The following is a 6,869-nucleotide window of genomic DNA, read 5'->3' on the forward strand; positions in this document are numbered from 1 at the left end:
TGATATCATTTCTCAATCTTTTTCGAGAGCTAGAATTTGATATTATTGCTAAATCTAAATTTAGTTTTACTTTTGATACGATTGCTAAAACTTTGCTATAGCTATTTTTGTACAGTAAATGTAATAGACAAATACATGCAATTGAACACAGTGAAATGACATGAACTCTATTATGATAATTTATGTTCATTGAATTTACTCCACTAATCCAATAGAGATGCATAAATTTGAACATAGCCAAATGACAAACCTAAATATTCCATGGAACTTGTTCAAATTGAACAGAGTGAAATGAGAAATCTGCATATTTCATGGAAATTGTTCGTTTCCAAACCACCGGAAATGTTGATTACAAGCTTTCTATATACAACACCACCCCTATACTCATTACTATGGAAATTGTTTGTCTCTAAACCACCCGAAATGTTGATTACACGCTTTCTATATACAACACTGCTATACTCATTACTAGTTAGGAAACTTCTGGAAAGAACACCTCACTCATTGTGAAGTACAAAACTAAAATAAAAAAAATGATGATGAGTGGAGTGTTCACTTGAGCATTGGATGGACTATTCTTCTACACACTTCTCTTCCAAAAAATATTATCAACATAAATAACTATGAAAATCATCGCACATATATCATTTAGTTCATTTCTTACATGAAGAAGTAGGTTGAATCTTTATCCCATCTAAAAGAAGTCCACCTTTCCGAATCCTACCTTCCCAGTCTCCCATGCAGAAATCTATTTTTCATGGATTATCCCCCTCTTCATCCACAAAAAATCTGCCTACATCAATCTCCATCCAACCCTCCTTTACATGTCTCGAGGTAGCCATTTGATACCCATCATCTGCAATAGGTTTATCTATGTCACTCAAAAATAGGGCATATATCTGGTGGTCACCAGCAGCAGTTGTAACTAAGAATTTGACTGGCTTATGATACCATCCATATGCTTGAGGCCGAGTCGAATTAGGAAATGTGACTCTACATCCATAGCGACGACCAGTGGGATAACATCCCTCACTGAGTTTCAGCCTGAGATGGTATCTTCTATACCAAGAGACAAAACCTTGCAGCTTCAAACTAGCCTACATTACGTAGTTCAACTGCCTCCTTGAAACTGCACTCCAAAGGCAAAACTGTGTTGTTAGCTTCTTCTCAACATTCCTTGTATCCAATTTGCATGGAGCAAAGTCAACTATTGACTATACTACACTCACAAAAGGTTTACCTAAAAGAAAAGTCAAGTGTTGACTTTGTTAAAAGTCAACTGTTCAATTTGTTAAAAGTCAATTGTTGACCTATGAAAAAAATTCAATCGAAAACTTTGTCAAAAAAAGTCAACTGCATGCTAGTATCTAAAATCATAAACTGAGGTAAAAAAATTGAAAGAATAATGTTGGATTACCTGGAGTCATCCCGAGATCTACACAGACAATTCCCAGCTTCATTTCCCCTAGTTATATGTAACTCTCTTGGGGACACAATAAAGCACAATTTGCCTGTGTCTCACTCTATCCAGAACTTCTGAAATTATAAAAAAAAAAAAAGAACATTCAGGTCAATGGGGTCAAACATAAATATTCAACCATATTGAAGAAACTGAGGTATTTTAAATGAAAACTAAACTAGTCAATCACAAAATACTTGTTAAATCAAATACATCAAACCATGGTGATGGGACATTTGTAATGTAGTATGCAAGATACAAATTGAATAGCTTGAACAAATCTAGAAATTTGAGGGTAAACCGACTTCATCATAAGTTATGATTAGGTGCAAATTATACTTTCAAATGACATTGATCATCATTACTTAAATTGCATGACACTGGGCAAAGGGATGTGTAGGACAGGTGGACCTAAGTATGCGGAACATGACATATTGACTCCTTAACTAGAAGCAGGGTATATATGAGATATAGACAAGATTCATTTCCTAAGAAATTAGGATATTTACTAGATATCATATATTATAGAACTAGGTACTAAAATCTATGATAATGATATTATAAGAGATATTTAGAAGAATGTGTTACAAACTAGAGTTCTCATTTAATGGAATGTCAACAAAAATAAAAAAGCATTATTTCATATTTTAAAAAACATTATTTTACACAAAGATTTAAAGCTTATTATAAAAGGAAATTTTTTTAATTACAAGATGATGTTGTAATATAGTAGATATTAACATTATAAATGAAAGTATCATAATAATCTTTCTCATGTAAAAAATTATCATGATTATCATTATTATTATATTTTTTTTTTTCATATATATTCTTAATTCTCTTTTTTTTCTATACCCAATTTAAGATCAGTGGTTGTTCTTTTTCTATATCTAATTTAAGATATTTAGTTGCCCCCTCTTCTAAATCTAATTTAAGATTTTTAGTTCAATCTTCACTTTAGTAAGAGACTTTAAGAGACTGTTACAAGACTGATCATGTGAAGTATAACTCTTTAATACAATTACATAGATGTAAGAGATTGTTACAATTTTCTGAATGAAAACCCAGTATCTATAGCTTAATCTGTGTACTGTTCTATCAAGCAAACAATTAAAAAAAAAAACAAAACTAGAAAGAGTGAACCATGAACAGAACTTGGGTAGGTCCACATACATTGGAAGTATCTCAACATAACACAAACTGGCTTAACAAAGCTGGCCATTCGAAAATAAAAACTAAATGTACTAGCATATATACACCATAACCTTGGAGCTATAAGATGTTAAGCAAAATTAGTCAATTGGTTTTTGAAGGTGTTCACCTTGAATGACCTCTCTGGGAAACTAATAAATTTGGATTGAATGACCCTCTTGCATGTCTGAGTAAGTAATTTCAGTAAATTTGGATTAAGATGGATATATGACAGTCCTGAGTAAGTAGTTTCAGAAAATCCTCTGAAACATTTAATTATATTGTAATGATGAGACAGTCTGAGTAAGTAATTTCAGAAAATTTGTATTAAGATGGATATATGACAGTATGACTAAGTAGTTTTAGCAAATCCTCTGAAACGTTTAATTATATTTTAATGATGAGATTGGAATCTGTGTCTTGAAATGGCTTGTTGACAAAATTCACTACTATGATCATATGATGACTATTAACTTCAGTAAGATAAAAAATGATCTATCCAACCTTATTAAGGAGGTGGAATACTTCCAGTAAGATTGAGACTAAAAATGATCTATTGAATCCGGTTAAGAAGATTAAATTGGAAATCTTTAAAAAAATATTCCTTTACTTTAAGATATAAAGCTATAAATTAGTTTGATGTTTTAATATGGATGTTTTCATAGTCAATAAATTATTGCTAATGAACATTTATTTTTTCATAGTCAATAAATTATTGTTAATGAACATTTATGGAAAAATTGTTATACAATAAACATATCATTACAAAACACATTTCTCAAGAAATCTTCACTCAACATACTTCTCCAGAAATCTTCACTCAAGAACAAATTTGATTCTCTAGAAATATTCACTCAAGAACAATTTGATGTTGATGTTAATTAGAAATCTTTAGAAGTTTACTAGAAAAGCATTAGTTTGATATGATCATCATAGCAAATTCTTTGAACTAGTACTAAATCTAAATCTAAGGTACAATATTCTAGTAACACAGGGAAACTATTCTAGTAACACAATATTCTAGTAACACAAGGAAACTATTCTAGTAACACAGGGAACTTGTTATGATAGTTTTGAGAACAATTACATTTGGGAAACATTTTGCAACAAGGTGGGTTGAGTAGACAAAGAACACTGATGATGAAGTCTGCATCTATAATTTACCATTCCTGCTGTAATTCAGATTGAAAGAGATTAAAAAAAGAAATATCAGTTCCATAGATACCTTTTTGCTGCAGTCGATCAATTGTGGATGACAGAGTGTGAAATCAAATTCTTTCTTGGAAGAGAACTGCAAAGGCGAATCGAATCTTGAAAGAAGATGGCGATACTGAATTGGGAGCATTTTCTCCCATACCGAGTCCAAGTAACCGGCCAACCTGAACGTGTGGCTGACGACGTTGAACCTGCAAACATCTCTGGGTGTGGTCAAGCCGAGTATAATCGACATGCAGCTCTCTGGAAAATTTCCCAAACCCATGTGCCCTGCCTCATGCTCATCCATAATCCTTTAACAACAACGACTAGAAACTCAAATAGTGTTTCGTATGTGCAGCTCACACCTACCCAGTACACGAGGTTGTGGCAATTGAGCTTCCAAAATCCATTTTATAGTGGTTTCGATGGGGGTTACTTTAACCTAATTCAATCCTTGCTTCGCCGCGAAGGCATTTGAGGAGTAATGCATTTTTGGTACTTGGTGCATTTTTGGTGTGTTAAGCATCATCGTAGGGATCGTTGCCGCAACAACGTTACACGCGCAATGATGGTGACGTGTTTCAAAATTTAAAGGAATCGGTTTAAAGAAATAATTGCCGGAGTAGTCTACCTAGGCGGAGGAATTGCCCAGTTTTCGTTGCCGCCCGGAAAAACTTTCGGCTCCGGCCACCGGAAATTCCTCCGCGCAGCTCCGCCACCCTCCGCATTTAATGACGATGTCTGACAGGATTTCCATTTCCGTCTTGCCGCCATTTACACCTCAATTCTAATTTGGGATTAACCACAGGCTGCATTCGACCTAGCACTCCCCTGCTGCTCACCAGGTCACCAGAACAAGCAGAAACCGACTCCCTCCAGCGTTAAGAAGAATCTCTGAGTTGAATGATGATAAACTATAAGGGAGGTTACCAAGTCCGCAGTGAAACCATGGCTCCATAGGAACCTTAATCATCATGAAGGACGAGGTAACATTACCAACCTGCAATGACATTTCCCAAAACCGCCAAGGAAACTGGAAGGAGGAATGAAACGAACTACACGAATGAGTTCGAAGAGGTAAAAGTAACCCACTAGTTTGAAAACGGAAGAAGGAAACGTCGGACTACAAGGAAAGGCAAACCAGGGGTCACATATTGACATGCTTCAGTTCGGGTCACTATATGACGCATAGATCAGTTTTCATTAGGGTGCCAAATGCTCAAGAAAACAATGTTTTACATCATAGTTTTTCAAGGTTACTATCTAATCAAAACAAGGTGTCAACTTGTCATGAATATACTTAGAAACTGCACTGAAACAATCAATAAAAAGATGAATTCTTCAGAGTTGTTTCCTGAGGAAACCCTAGGCCAAGCAAACTAAAGAATTAGAGTTTGGTTTCATTTTGTTACAGGTCTAATTACAGTTGAAGGAGCGAGGTCCTAGTCCTCTTAAAAAAAAGGTGTTTATATTGAAAAGTTTTTAAGTATTATTGCAAGATTGTCGTAGTCCTAATCTACAGCAAAGCCATCAAATAATTGTTAAGGGTAGTGAAAACAAGGACAAGATAAGGCCTTGTATAAATCATGTTAGACAGCCTTATCAACCACAAATGATCCAAAAATTAGAGAAGTATAGAAGCGTTCTCATACAACATTGCAACTTGGTTCATTGGAAGGGATCAACTCGACGCCTGCAGCTCACCAGAACAAGAGGAAAACTCACTCCCGGGCTCTGCAGCTCACCACCAGGCTACAAACAGGCAGGTTCATTCATCGAACCCACTCCCTGATCTGATTATATACATATTTTGTTTCTAAGCTGAAACTAGGCTGTCTTGAATCGAATGTCCTAGAGCTCTGTCTCTCTAGGCAGGCTATATATAAATGTATTTGGCTGGATATAGGCTACCATCATTGACAGATTTGCGTTATCCAATACACCAAGGAGTCAACCAGACGAGATTACATTCTAGAGAGTCAGCAGATCTTTCAAACTCTAAAGGATAACCTTAAAACGCTTCAAGCTACGATGAAATGAAGGGGAGACTAGCATTGCTCTGAACTAGAATTTGCAATCGGAGATCCTTATGAACAAACCACTTTTATGAAAAATGTATGTAAGGAAATATCTTCTGAGTGTTATGGCCCCTTCGCAATCCTTCAGCAAGTTGAATGAGTAGCCTATTCTCTACAATTACTAGCAAGCATCAAGGTACATAACCCATTCCATGTTTTTAATTTAAAGAAGGAAATTGCAAAGGATTTGATAGTTTCGTAAGATTTACCTCCCCTTGATGAGGAAGGAAAATTGATCCTGATAGATGAGCATATCCTGGTTTCCAAAGATGAAAGGTTAAGAAACAGGGTTCTTAAAAATATATGGTGCAATGCAAAGATCTGCCCACTGAAGATGCCTCTTGGAAGGAACCTATCAGCTGCCAACATCCTTCATTGCTTACATTGATACAAACAAATTCAGCAGAGCTAGACTTCTAATGAGCTCAATTCGTCTCACAAGCAAAACCAGAGCCAAATAAATGGTAATTTGAATTTACTAATGAAATTTCATGGTATGACATGTTATTCAGAGGACTCTATTTTCGTCAATTTAGAGGATTTTATTAGCCAGCTCATACAAGAAGTTCAAACCTCTTATCTAAGATAAAAAATAATAGTTTTTGGTCAAATTAAAGCTAGAATTTAATTTGTGGTTCTAGAATCGAACATAGCTGTAGAATAGAACATAGCTGCATGCATTCAAAAACAAGGGTTTCTCTAAAATTAATTCTAGAGGTGTGGAACTTGAATCCATTGTAGTTGCAAGAGTTCAAAAACAAGACTTTTTTTAAACCTAGAGCTAGAATTGTGGAGCTTGAATGCAACGTCGTACTTATCGCTTTCACCTTGTTTCTTGGAAACAACTGTGTTATACAGAAAAATTTTGGTCTAGCTGAACCAACACTATATTCATTCAAGATTAGTTTTTCTTTACAATTGGGAGTGGCTCACCTGAAAGCGTT

General features: G+C 35.0%; 1 pseudogene; it reads right to left on the minus strand.

Annotated features, from left to right (window-relative positions):
• Positions 1–457: 457 nt before the first annotated feature.
• Positions 458–4,383, minus strand: LOC149148306 (F-box protein PP2-B15-like; annotated as a pseudogene).
• Between the last annotated feature and the right edge of the window lie 2,486 nt (positions 4,384–6,869).

Source organism: Pinus tabuliformis, chromosome 9, assembly GCF_031772625.1.
Source record: "Pinus tabuliformis cultivar Carrire ecotype Pingquan chromosome 9, CPIR1, whole genome shotgun sequence".
In the NCBI taxonomy this organism is placed as follows: domain Eukaryota; kingdom Viridiplantae; phylum Streptophyta; class Pinopsida; order Pinales; family Pinaceae; genus Pinus; species Pinus tabuliformis.